General features: G+C 34.5%; 1 non-coding gene across 1 annotated transcript; it reads left to right on the forward strand.

Annotated features, from left to right (window-relative positions):
- Nucleotides 1-13,758: 13,758 nt before the first annotated feature.
- On the forward strand, nucleotides 13,759-13,830 carry TRNAW-CCA (transfer RNA tryptophan (anticodon CCA)). The gene has a single exon. It is a non-coding gene; the product is annotated as a tRNA-Trp (tRNA).
- The last annotated feature ends 1,156 nt before the right edge of the window (nucleotides 13,831-14,986 follow it).

Raw genomic sequence — 14,986 nt, forward strand, 5'->3', positions numbered from 1 at the left:
TCTCATATTCCACATCATAAACTTTATCGTCCACTCCAATCTTTGTAATCACATGTTGATCCAAATTTATTTGAACACAAGCCCTCGCATACTTTTCCCTTTTCGTTGACTTAGTAGCTAAGTCCACACGGAATGGTATTCCAATGGCAGCCATTATAGTTATATGACGCATGGCTTCTTCATCATAATACCAGATATTAAGAATCCATACCAATGTCGATTCGAAGGAGTTCTCAGAGGGCCTGAAGGAGGTGCTCCATCATTTGACGGCGACATAGCTAAACCGCTTGGTTCTCCAAACATTCTTAAGCTTATAAGTAATGGCGGTATAGCTAAACCGCTTCCCAAACACCTTGATGATGATAGCATCATGATAAGGTTCAGCTAACACTGCACGAGCCTCTAGCATAAACCGGACCCAAGAAATGCCAGACTTTCCGCTCATTATCGTAACAGTTGCCATCTTATTACCCACCAAAAATTCCGTGACCCTAACGGTAGAACCAATAACTTTGTCTCTAAACAAGATCTTCGAAGATACCCCACCATTCAACCCTACACTCCCGTACCAACACCCTTATTCCCTCCACAACACCAACCCCCACTCTCCCCCTTATTCCTTCTTCCGGCATCGCCAGATATCTCACTGTGTATCCTATCCTCACGAGCCCCCCACTACCACTTCCTCTTCTCTCACCTCCCCTCTTCCATATGTATTTTAAATAATTAACCCTCTAGGTACTCTCTTATAAATGTGGTATTTGATTGTTTATGCGTGTGTTTCAGATTTGATTCTTTATTTTAACAATTCAACTAGGTATCCTTTAAAAATGGTACAACATTCAGCCTTTTCTTACAATAATTCAAAAAATAATAATAAAACAAACACATCTAAAAATTATAAATAGATTTAGTGTCTTAAAAATTAAATCCATATTTAAAATACAAATTAAATCAAACTAAAATTTAAATTTTAAATCTTAAATTTCTATTTCAAATTTAATATATTTAATATATTAATATATTATAATTTAAATACACATCTAAAATTTAAATTACTCAAAATTTAAAATTCAACTTTTAAAATTCTGTTTAAAATTTTAAATTATTTAATTATTTACTAAACACATTCAAAATAGAAGCAGAGAAGTCACAAAACCCACATCCAAAACTCAAAAACTCAGAACGGCAATTCAGCGGCACTCTGAAGACACAGAGAATTCATTCCCTGCCGCCGTTCGTCTGCACCACAGTCCTCTTTGGCCTTCATCGTCGACGCCCCACATCCAAAACCCAGAGACTCACAACAGCAACTCAGCGGCGCACGTTGACAACCTCGAGAAGTCATTCCCTGCCGCCATTCGTCCGCGCCACCCGTTCCTCTATCATGGCGATCATCCACAACGCTGCATTCCTCTCCTTCCAAGCTCATCTTCCTCACCGCCGTTTGTCCACGCCGACGACTTAGCTGAGGTTTGGATTATTCTGACACCACTAATTTTTGTATTATTCTGTATAAAATTCTGATTTTTTTATTTTTTTTTTGAAAATTAAAATCCGAATAAAATGGCTTGAGAAGATTTACATATATATTGTAATGTGAATTTATTTTTGCATGTGCAATTTCTGAATTTTAGAAGTGTTTACATCTTTGAACCGAGCTTTTCGTGTTGGTTAGCTTGCAGTAATCGCTATTTGTGGGTAAGTTCATACTTGCTGCTTTAGATTACATCAATGTAGCTATTACTGGGCAATTTGGGTCAGAAATTAGCGTAGGCTTGAAATTCATATCGTAGGCTTGAACGATTATTATACTTGAGCACTAATATTCTTATTTGTGTGTTAAAGTGTTACAGCATTACATGAAAGCTTTCTTTTTTTCCCCAATAGTAAATAATTTTCTTAATTTTGAGTTTTTTACTTTTTAGAATGGATTAACTCTGACGGGTGCAAGAAAATTATGATTAAGTTATATTTGTAGTGTGTTAATGGTTGAAAGGTGTGATTTTTGTTACATGGCTTTCATAGTCAATTAGCTTGCTGAGTGGGATGCATGAGCTGGTTACACTGCAATTAAAAGAAATATATCTATTTGTTGGGGTGAGAATAACGATAAGAACTTCTACAAGTAATTAGCATAGATTATTATGATTCAGGATGTGTTTATGTTGTTACCTCAATTCTACAAGTGTTTTCGATAAAAACTTTATGTTTAACCTTATGATATGAACAAAGTGCAGTGTAGAATCATAATGCCAGTTAAAAAACGTACTTCATCTGGTACAAAGAAAGGAAAATCAGCAGCTAGTAAGGCTTCCGATGGCAAACTTGATGAATCTAATGTTAACAATGTCAAAAAGAAAGTTGGAAGGCCGAAGAAACCCGAGGGTCCTAAAAAGGTAGTTTGTTTCTCACTTTAGGAGTTTTCAAGGTTTGCAAGTGAGGTACACAATTTAACATATACTAACTAGTGGCTCAATTTTTTAGAAAACACTTGATACCCGTTGCTCTCCAACTGCCATTGCGCATATGATGGAGCATTTAAAAGATAAATATCCGATCAAATCCCAAGAATTGAGAAAATGGGTTTTGGATGCCTGAGGCACATCCCTAAGTGGTCGATGAACCAAGATTTGATTGTCGCCCTGGCACGGTCATATAACAAGGAGCGAATGCATTTGGAAGTTAAGACCGGAGACATACCGGTGAATGCACGAGTGATAAGTCATGCATTGGGACTCCCTGCAAATGGTAATACGTAAAATATATATTTAATGTAAAGTGCATATATGTTCTCTTTTTACGGTGCCTAGTAAGACTATTGCTAGTAAGTGTTTTTTGGATGTAGTAAAACTTCTCTCAACCCTGTGGTTTTCGTGTTACAGGTGATAGCTTCCCGAAATTAGATACGAAGAAGCATTGTCACCTCATAGAGACCTTTGAAGGCAGAACCCAAAAAGAGGTTAAGACCCATGTTATTAGATGCTCGGTTACAATAGAAGTAAAAAAGGAGGAGTTCCGACGCTACTTCATAATGTTTGTCATGAAGGCCTTTCTGTTTGCTTCAAGTAACAAGTATATTATCACTTCATTCATCCTGGGCATGATAGATGTGCGTAATCCAATGAGTTTTTTTGGGGTAGACACATCTATGACTGTGTTAAAGAGGGCTTAAGGAAATATAAGGAAGATGGCATAAGGACTATTGATGGATGCATGTTTGCTCTTTTGGTAAGTTGAGCCATATCACTTGTTATACCTAGATTCGCTTGAATGGTAGTGCTAATTTGCTAATGTGTTTTTGTGGCAGATACTTTACTTGCATACGAACAAACACGGGGACCTTAGGGAATATTCTGGTGGCGTTGAACCATGGACTAAGGAATGGACTGTTGCTGAGCTTAGAGAAGTAGTAAAGGAAGAACAAGTTCGGGAATTGGTATAGATACATATGTACAAGTATTTAATTTTTTTACTGTGAACCTACACTTGAGAATTAATTAATAGTGTTAATAGGGTCTAATTCAGAAGATTGATGAGTTATGAAAATCCGAGAGGGAAAAGGGCAACGTCGATGAACCACAAAAGAGAACACATGATAAGCGACAGGGTGCACAAGTTAGACCTCGAACTAAGGAGCGAACAAGAAAAAGACCGAAAAAAATTGTTGCCGAGTCAGATGAGGAAAAATCTCTCACCGAGACTGACGTTAGCGATAAAAAATTATGTCATAGAGAGAACCCAAGCTCAACATCCTCAGATAAAATTAATGTTCCCTTGTCTCGAGATCGAGTGTTGAATGCCACCAAAATCCGGCAGGAAAGGCAAGTTTAAATGACATTTTACTTTAGAATTAATTTTATATTCCTTCCTTTTGTGGCTAGATTTGTATGAGTGTAATTATTCATTATGTTATATAATAATTGAATGAATTGGTGTGTATAGTCTTGATCTCCAAGAAGTTTTCGATGCTAGCATTGAAAAGTAAGTGCATTTACTAATGAATATGCACACTAGTATTGGAATGAATATGTCTTATTTGTACCATTTTGGATGTGTTTCAGCAATTAAATGTGTAACATTGTGTAATTTTAGATGTGTTTAAGGAAGTCCTATTATAATGAGTTAAATGACTTAGTGTGTGTAGACATGAGCTCCAAGAAGAAGTTGTTGCTGATTGTGGAGCACCTAGTCCCGTGAGCAACAAAAAACACCATGCTGTCATCGCTAGTATTGAAAAGTAAGCACGTTTACTAATTATCGCTGTTATAGTTTACCTATGCGATATGTATAATAGTATTGAAATGAGTAAATGTTATTTGTATCAATTTGGATGTGTTTCAACAATTATTTATATGCCATTTTGTAAATTTAGATGTGTTTAAGTAACTCCGTTTCTGTTATATTATATTGACATAAAGTACATAGTGTGTGTAGTCATGAGCTCCAAGAAGAAGTTGTTGCTGATTGTGAAGCACCTAGCCCTGTGAGCAACGAAGAGCACCATGTTGTCAATGAATCGAGTGTAAAGTAAGTACATGTACCAATTATTATTGTTTCAATCTAGGGATATAATATATACACTAGTATTTAAGCGGTTGTAATGTGCATTTCTTTGGATTGGCTGTCCATCTTTTATTTAGGGAGTGCAGGACATCAAAGTGTTTAGATATGGTTGTGTATTCCGGACTCCACGAAAGCGTGAATGATATGGAAAGCAGCGAGGTTGATCATGGAATACCCCAAGATGATGCTGAAGAGTGCAATAGGCTTTTCTCGAAACCAACATCTGTCAATAACACTCCACCAACGCCTGCTCCAGTTATAATTCCACCAGATTTTGATGAAGATGCAAAAGAGAAGGTGTACAGATGGGTAATAGATGACAGAAATCCGTTGGATGAAGTTATCGTGTGGTACTGGACACATTATACGTTGGACCTAACACGAAGAGATCTGAAAACATTAAGAAGGAGGGAATGGGTCGACGGTCGGGTAAAAAATCTAATAAATAATAGCTATGTATATAGAATTTTAACCTACTTTTATTATCTCTTTTTATTTTGCCCTTTATGCTTTTATGCATGTGCAGGTCATAGAGTGCATGTGTGCACTCTTTAATGAGCTCCCAGCCAAGAGGTTTCAAGAAGAATTCTACTGCATTAATCCAATGATATTGGTATGATGAACACATATCAATGTTACTTTTTACTTGTTTTTACACCGATACACCTAGTAATAAACTAATACGGACTAAATGTGTACAGATTCGTGTTATGACACCTATGAATGTTGAAAAATTTAAGGACAAACACAACTCAGAGTATGTGGGGTTAGCAGAATGTCGGGGGAACGAGATCCGTCTGTTCAACAAGGTAGAGGCGGCCAAGAGACATACGGTATATGTTCAAAAATATTACATCCAACAAGTATAAAGTTTTTTTGTGCATCCCTTTGTATCTTTGTAAGAGTATCGAAAAATAAAATCTGAGTATGATGCAATTCTTTGTACCCATCTGCCTGGATAATCACTGGTGGTTGTATGCTTTTCATCCAAAAAGTGCGACATTCTTTGCTCTTGACTCCCTATTTAGACCCTCTCTTACCGATCATAGGGTGAAAGTGGATGAATACGCGGTAAGTATAAACACGGTCGATACAAATTTCAATCATGTCCAATTAAAATCAATAACCAATTGTATCTGACTAATTTCGGTATGTCCTCTTATATACAGGCCAAGCTTATTGACGAGTTGGCCCAACTCACTTTTTCATGGTACAAAGTCCAGGACGAGGGCATAGGAAAGCCCCTTTATGTGGATGTTCCGATTCAACCAAATAAGTATGGTTCAATGTGATGTCTTATTTTATTGGGTATCAACACCAAATTAACTTGATGCATATTTGCTTTTCTCTTGATTGATAGTTATGACTGCGGAATTTTTGTCATTAAATTCATGGACTCATGGGATCCAGAAACTCTTGACATGGATGATTATGTTGTGCCAGTTTGGACAACGGTAGGCCATAGATCCATTTAGAACAATGTTTCTAATATTTTTTATGATATTATTGTTTGGTGACATTGAACATTAATGCATGCAAGAAGACATGGCTATAATGAGGAGGAAGTACCTACTAGACATCATGCTTGATCCGTGGAATGGTTATCTGAATACCGTGGAGGCTGTTGCCCATGTCCCTTTACGGCGTGCGCCTCAAAGGAATAAAAGAAAAGAGTTGAGAGATCCTTGGACTGCGCCAAACACTGCTGAGCTAACAAGAAGAACAGAAGAGGCAGCATGCAGGAGGGCCAATAGGAGAAAGAGGAAAACATAGCACTGTGCAAATAAAATTAGCGTTTAAAATTGACATATTTTGCTCATTAATCTAGGATATCATCTCTTTATTTTTCATGTTGTTAAGAGACTCAATTAGCCTTAGTTATTTTCCTGTGTTTATCTTTTATGTTAATTGTTCATGCGTTGTGGATACAGCAATTAAAATATATGCAAATTAATAACTAGGTGTCCGTTTTACTTAAACATTTTTGGATCAGTAAGGCGAAAAAAAATATCTTGTGCTATTTGATAGAATTTTGGATGTGTTCTATAAATATTTTCAGTTCGATTGTACTATTTTGTATGTGTAATAAACTTACGAGATAAACTAATTTCAACCATTATCTTAAACTACCAACCAATAACATCAATAAAAAAAATTAAGATGAATAAATACTAATGCTCAAACAAGTAATAAAATTATTTTGGATGTGTTTTAAAAATATTGTGTATATAATATCATATTATTAGATGTGTTATAATTGAAAAATAAGAACACGATTTTTATAACTATACCAGCTACATCTTCTCTCTTAAACTCTAGATTATTTTTTGCTTCTTTACTCAAAATACTTTATTTTGTAACCGTTCAAATAAGTAACGAAAAAACCCAACTAATAATTTATATAATAAATATTAGATGCATTTTATCGAATCAAAAATTAAAAGATTAATTGTATTCTGTACGTTTATATTTAAAAACTATAATTTAACGATTTTGAAAACATTTATATTTAAAACTAGTAATTTTACGATTTTGGATGTGTTTTAAAAGATTTTGTATATAATATCATACTATTAAATGTGTTATAATTAAAAAATAAAAACACAATTTTTATGACCATACTAGCTACATCTTCTCTCTTAAACTCTAGATTTTTTTTCGCTTCTTTACTCAAAATACTCTAAAAGACTTGTCACGTAATTTTTTTTGTTCCACAATTTATTAGTCATTTAATTGAGGAAGTAAGTATTTTTGCAGTTCCATTCAGATATAATTAGTTATCAAAATGGATATATTATGCTCTTTAATCGAGGATGTCATTTTTTATGTTGTTAGGAGACTCAATTAAGCTTAATTATTTTGCTATGTTTATCTTTTATATAATTGTTCATTCACTGTGCATACACTTGGTTATGCCATGTAAAATTTTTTTTCAACCGTTAACTAGATTGACTTGTAACACATCCAAAATTATATTCCTTCTTTTAAATTGGTTCCTGAACACATCTAAAACTCATTCATTTGAACCGATGAACCTAGCCTTTGCAACTGCTAAGTAATATAACATAAGTATGGTCCTCCATATTAATTAAACAAATTACCACTCCAAAAATGAGAAACATACCCTACCCTTTTACGACACATCAAAAATGATATTTTTGTTCTAAAAAAAAAGAATTAGATCACATCAAAAATTCATAAATAGAAATGAAATTGTCAAAAATTAAAAAAAAAAAAAAGACCAGGATGCACCCTAATATGTAAGTGGGATTTGAAATATGTAGATGCTGGAGCTGCTATTGAGCATGTGTTATCCTTTAGTCAATATTCCTATAAGAATGTGTCTACAAACAAATACAACAAACTAATGTCAACAAAAAATGGATGAATAAAACTTAATATATAAATAAAAAGTCATCTGATGCAAAAATCTTACATGAACAGAAGGGTTCTGGAACGAATTCAACAATGTTGTAAAACCCACCGAGCTTAAGGAATCCATTTGCGTATTTTTGGCATGATGAAAATGTTCAGGGATACAAGAAAAGGTGTTGTTGGTGAAATAGTCTTCTTCAATAGGAGCAAAATCCTGTATCCATACATGAACGATATTTAAATTACAAAATACAAAACTTATAACATACTTTCTAGCAATAAACACTAAAATAAACCTTAGGGTGTTTGCTAGCAGTAATGTGTCTCTCGGTGGCCTTGTTTAAATGTTTGTCTCCTTCAACAGCTACAACTTCTTGTACATATGAGAATATCTTAAATTCAACAGGCTCAACACATGAAAAATATAACCAGAGCAAGATAATTGTCTAAACCATGGCCGTCATAACTAACCTTTGTATGTTTACTACTAGCTCGACGTTTCTTAGTACCATTCTTAATTTTCCGGTCCAAATCTGCCTCGAGTCTCTTGAAGCTTGGACGCCCCCTAGGTACCACATGAGGAGGGCTCCGCAAAGCATTTAATCCATCAGGATACTCACTTGTGCGTATGCTTTCTGAATGTTTTGCCCGATGTTCGCTAAGTGCCACTTTAGCACTCGCAAAAGCGGAACGCAATATATCAGCCTCCTCCTTGTCATGCACAAAGTCTTGGGCCACATTGTAGAAGTCAACACACAGTCCCCTAAATATATTCATGCTTTCATCAGAGCGCCGTGAGTCGTGACTACTTCTAATATGGGTGTACTTACGATAAACATTCTTGCTCCACCGAGATAGTATATACGACGAGTTCACCTTGTCAACCCTACAATGGGATAAAACCGATAGGACGTGGCAATAGAGGATACCATATGACTAAAACCTGAAGTAGTTGCACCTAACCTGGTGCGAAATAGGACAAAATACAACTTCATACTCGCTGTAAACAGACATCCCCTTAATAATCTTCTGTTAAGTCACTTCATAGAAGTATTGGTTGTCCTTCACTATCCTTGAAGATAGGTTGCAGTCGCACTTTTTGATAAATTCGGCTTGAACATCGCGAAATATGCAGTTGGTGTACTCATGTTGGAACTGCTTCTCAATAGGAGAGTTCGATACACATGGGATCAGGCCCCTATTGTCTGCTGCATCGCATTCCAACTCCTGTTGTTCCTTATTGCAAGACAATTGTCATGTTGGAGCACAAATTGAATTAAACTGCTCCTACACATTAGGTACTTATCAAAGAAAGCATGCATACTCTCACTCCGTTGTGTACTCCTCATGCCAGCCCAAAATTTGTGCTCTAGAAAAACAGGGACCCATATATTGCGAATATGATAGATATCTGCATTTTGAAAGACATATATGCTTTTAAAATAGTCACCTATGTTGTGTCACTAAACATGCATGAAAGGATATCTAGCTTAAGTTCATTTCTTTTACAAAATCTGGTCAACACTTAAAACGACAAATAAACAGACCAATCAAGTTTTGGATGTGTATTCATATCATTAAGCCAGTTGTTGTCATGGAGGGTGTACTCTTCAATGAAGTCATACCATGAACTTTCAAATGATTCTCGCGAAGGGAGACTCCCAAATAATCCCATGCATTGTAGCTTTAATTTTCTCATATAGGCTCAACTTTCCAAGTTTATGGGGTATCTTCCTCGTGATGTGCCAAATGCACAATCTATGCCTAGTGTTTGGCATGACATTTCGAATGGCTGTTGCCATGGCCCCGCATTGATCAGTTAAGATTTCATCTGGTGTTTTTCCCATACATTTTATAAATATTTGCATGAGTCATTCAAAGGACTCAGTCTCTTCATTCCCCAATAAAGCACACCCGAAAAGACATGACCGTCCGTGCTGATTAACACCCACAAATGCTGCAACTGGCAACTCGTACCTATAAAAAATCAACACGTGGGGCAATCAGTGAGCTTGTAAATTAATGAATCCTTAAAAAAATAAGCCAAGAAAAAGAGGTTACTTATTGAGCTTGTATGTGGTGCCAAATGACACCACGTCACCAAAATACTCGTAAGCAGCTCTTGATCGAGCATCCGCCCAAAATGCATGCTTGAGACTATTGTCACCATAGACACAAATGTCGTAAAAGAAATTCGGGTTCTACTCTTTCATCCTGGTAAAATAGTCCAGCATCTCTTGCGCATCAGTATCATCTCCATTGATTCGGAGTTTACCAGATATATAATTTCTAACATCATTCTCAAGAAATTTCATATTAGAACGACCACCATCTTCTTCAACAAGCGCCTGAAAAGTCTTCGAAGGTCGTATACCAGCCTGGTCGTTACGCTCAATGACATCCTTAATGTGCATGGAGAGTTCCCTGTTTTTCTTAAACATCCATGACAAACCGGGATCACACCGATGCGTGAGAGCTAATTCTACCTTCGACAGTCTCCATTTTCCAAGCTCAGTGTCAAGTTTCACATATATGCGAGCTTTACAATGTATAGATGAGACTTTGTTTGACCTTTGGGTCGCCGGATTCTTTTTTGTTCGGTATCCATCTCTATTGTACTGTATGGATTGGTTAATGTGTGTCCTTCCATTCTTGTCGAAGTTAGTGTTTCTTATATGAGGCTCGAATCCCACTTTATTGGCATAGTTGTAGTAAAATTGGCGTGCTTCTTCAAGGGTTCCAAATAACATCCCCACTTTTGGAATCTCCTCATCAGAAATGGTGGGATGAATTATGACCTAAAGAAACAAAACATACTAACAAGGATTGTGGCACAAAAATAACAAAATAATACGTGCATACATATATATTTATAGTGCCGTTGCTCGGATATTTGGATGTATTCACATGAATATATATATATATATATATATATATATATATATATATATATATATATATATATATATATATATATATATATATAACCTATAATTAGCATGCAAGTAAAAAAGTCGGCCATAAATATCAGAAGAATAAATTAAGACAATATCAAAAATTCCAAATGAAAAAATGTTAACAAACCTCAGTCGTGCACTCAGTTTCTATAGCAGAATTGCTTGAACTATCACAACTATTTATATCGTCCATATCAATATGGGTATCAAATGAGTGAATTTCTTCTGACGACGGCTACGTGTTCAAGTCTATCACAAATGTCATGTTGATGTCTAAGATTATAAATAAAATAATGGTCATTATAATATAAGAAAAAGAAAAAATTGTAATTAAACATTTTTGGATCAGTAAGACCAAAAAAAATTATCTTGTGCTATTTGATAGAGCTTTGGATGTGTTCTAAAAATATTTTTAGTTTGATTGTACTATTTTGTATGTGTAATAAACTTACGACATAAACTAATTTCAACCATTATCTAAAATACTAACCAATAACATCAATAAAAAAAATTAAGATGAATAAATACTAATGCTCAAACAAGTAATAAAAATTCCAACTAATACTATGATAATATATGTTAGATATTTTTTATAAATAATAAAAAAACTTAAATTAATTGTTGATTGTAAAAATTTTGAAACCGTTAATGTTCAAATAAGTAACAAAAAAATCCAACTAATAATTTACATAATAAATATTAGATGCATTTTATCGAATCAAAAATCAAAAGATTAATTGTATTCTGTACGTTTATATTTGAAAACTAGAATTTAACGATTTTGAAAACGTTTATATTTAAAAACTAGGATCAAATAATTTTTTTTTTTTTACCAAAGATAGGAGACTCGAACTCGCAACTTCTTAATTGAGTATGGGGAGACTATGCCATTTGAGTTATAACTCATTGGCTAGAATCAAATGATTTTGGATGTGTTTTAAAAATATTTTGTATATAATATCATACTATTAGATGTGTTATAATTGAAAAATAAAAACACAATTTTTATGACCATACCAACTACATCTTCTCTCTTAAACTCTAGATTTTTTTTTGCTTCTTTACTCAAAATAATTTATTTGTAACAATTCTATTGATAAAATCAAATAAAATCAAACTTGTTCCAATTAAATAAGAATGGAGTTTGTATGTTTATTTTTAATTATAATTAAAAATGATAAACATGATATTTCATAACATTAATTAAGCACATGTGTAAAAGGTGGTGTTACCTTTTATCAATGAAGAGAGGGTGCTTCAGCTGGAAGCTGGTGATACCTTTCACCGATGAAAACTGAGAGGAGGCTTCAGCTGGAAGATTACTGTTTCGTTTGAAATTCACTAATGCAGTAGTGTTACGTAAAAAAAGGAATAACCCGCTGTATTTGTTATGTAAAGTTACGTAGCCCATCTCAAAGTCCCGATAACTAGGGGTGGCAACGGGGCGGGTAGGGGCGGATTTTTGCTCTACCCGACCCCGCCCCGCTTGACAAAAAACCCGCATGAAACCCGTCCCGGCCTACCCGCGGGTAGTAAAATGTTAAACCCTAACCCGTCTCTGCGAGTACTCGCCCCGCCCCTATAATTATTAAATCCAACAAATAAAATAAAATTTTAAAAATTATATAACCACGATTTACATACATAACATAAATTAAAGTAAAAATTTATATATGATATAATATTATTGATTATTTTACTAATTATTTTATATATGTTACATATATTATATATTATATATACCGGGACGGATAGGGGCGGGTTTAACCTAAATCCGACCCCGCCCCGCCCCGCTCAAGAACCCGTCCCGGTGCGGGGCGGGGTGGGTACCCGCGGATTCGGGTAGTGTTGCCACCCCTACCGATAAGTACTTATGAAGTGTACAAGTAGTTAGAGAAATTTTCGATTTTAATATTTAAATTAAATTAATTTATAGATATGTATTTAAAAAGTAGGAGAGTGTCTTAATAAAAAAATAATTAAATATTATTAAAGGCTGATTAAAGATTGATTAGTGTTGTACAAGTAACCTTTTTCTTATTTTAATATACTTTCGGATTCGATTCTTAAGAACATGGTACATGTAACACGCTTGGAAGCCAATTTCCTATCTATCAAAAGATGAATTTCCACGTGAAAAATACACATAAATTCATAGTTAGGGAATAATCGTTGGTTGTTCCTATGAATTTACATCCAGTGGATAAAAAAAATGTCGACAAAAATTCTTTTACATTTTCGCATATTACAAGTGAGTAAAGTAGCAATCCTACACAGTACACACCACTGTGGTCTGTGTAAAGACCAATCCATTAGCAACGTCTGTTTTTTTCGGCTTGATCTTGGCAAGATGTGTTTAATATCCTTCTCCCACTAATGTATATTGGTCCTAGCCCATTGCCTTGTTTCTGTAAGAAGCCCATTACCTTGTTGTAAACCCCAAAGATCGTCTCATTATCACCCCCTTTTAACATCATCAAGAATCTCTTTCGAAAAACATATCTTCAAGAATCAGATTAGCTTTTTAGTTTTGTGTTTTTCTTAGGCCCGTTTAATTACCAAAAAGAAAAGCTCGTCTCAATTGTTTAGAGATTTCGAGAAATCTTAAATATACGGGAAAATTTTTGTGTTGGGAAGAAAAAAAAGATTTTTTTAAATAAATATAATAATTACTGCAAATGTAAAAAAATTCATATTTTTACCTTACATTACACATTTTATTTACAATAGGAATGAAAAAGGATATTCTCCAGTATAAAATTTTCCCACTATACGATGAACGCATTCTTTCGGCAGAAGAAGAAATTAAAATAAATATATAACATAAATAAAAATTCCACAATGGAGAACAACACAACTGGGATCCGTGGCGCAATGGTAGCGCGTCTGACTCCAGATCAGAAGGTTGCGTGTTCGATTCACGTCGGGTTCAAAACCCTTGGTCCCTCATATTTGTTTTTTTCCATTTTCTCTTGAGAGATATAAAAGCCAGCAACCTTCGATCTTGTTCAATCTTTAAAGCCATTTATTTTATCCTCTGCCAGCAACCTTCCATTTTTGTTCAGTCCTTAAAACTATTTATTTGTGATTCAATCAACGCATTTGTTAGTTGTTTACAGCCAAGTCTTACCACAACAACCACAGCGATAGACTCACCCTTATCAATGCTATATTTCCTTATCATTCAATCATGGGGGGGACTAGTACTCACTACTCACTAGTGTGTCCCAATTTAAACTCTCTAGATTCCCAAAATTCAACTCCTATACCTTCCTTTCCTCCCTTCACTTCCAAATTGCTATTAAGGTTAACATTTATTTTTGGTCTCAATAGTTGATTGTAGCAATTAGGTTTTGATGGAAAAAAAAAAAAAAACTTCCATAAGTAACAAATTTAAAAAGTCTTGGAAACCAAAATGACTTTCCATTTGTCTTTGGACTAAAAGTAACATTAACTATTCATTGTTAGTATGCGTAAGTATCATCCATACAAGTTTAATGTACTTCAAATATATAATATTTACCATCAAATACACGTGAACTCTACTTAAGGTAAGTAAACAATTAATACGATATTGCATAATATTATATACAATTATGCTATATAATCATATTAAAATACAAAATATATATTAAAAATGTATAAAATAACACATACATTTATATAACGGTTGATTTGATGACTAATTTTTACTATATACATAGTATTTTGTAATCCCATAACACAATTCTTTTGTGTTAAGTTGTTGCCAAAGGCAGAGCTCTAAATAATATTTTGTTGTTGCCACATTAGTAGAGAGGGAAGCAAAAGAAGGAGCACATACATTGAAAATGGAAAGAAAACGACAGAGAGAAGAGAGGGAAGGGGAAAATGGTGGAATGTCAATTGTCAACGTGGAGTCCACTCCATAAGTCCTCACTCATCACTCATCCATTCCCTTTGGTATTTTGGGTCCAACCAACAACAAATGAGTCACAGAGTCTCACAAACTTTGTGAGGTGGAGTTATTAGTGATTTTAACGACTAATACTAAGTCGTACAACAAGGATCAATGCACCATTCACACTCACAAACAAGGCACAAAACAA

The sequence above is a fragment of the Arachis hypogaea genome, chromosome 16 (assembly GCF_003086295.3).
Source record: "Arachis hypogaea cultivar Tifrunner chromosome 16, arahy.Tifrunner.gnm2.J5K5, whole genome shotgun sequence".
Lineage (NCBI taxonomy): Eukaryota > Viridiplantae > Streptophyta > Magnoliopsida > Fabales > Fabaceae > Arachis > Arachis hypogaea.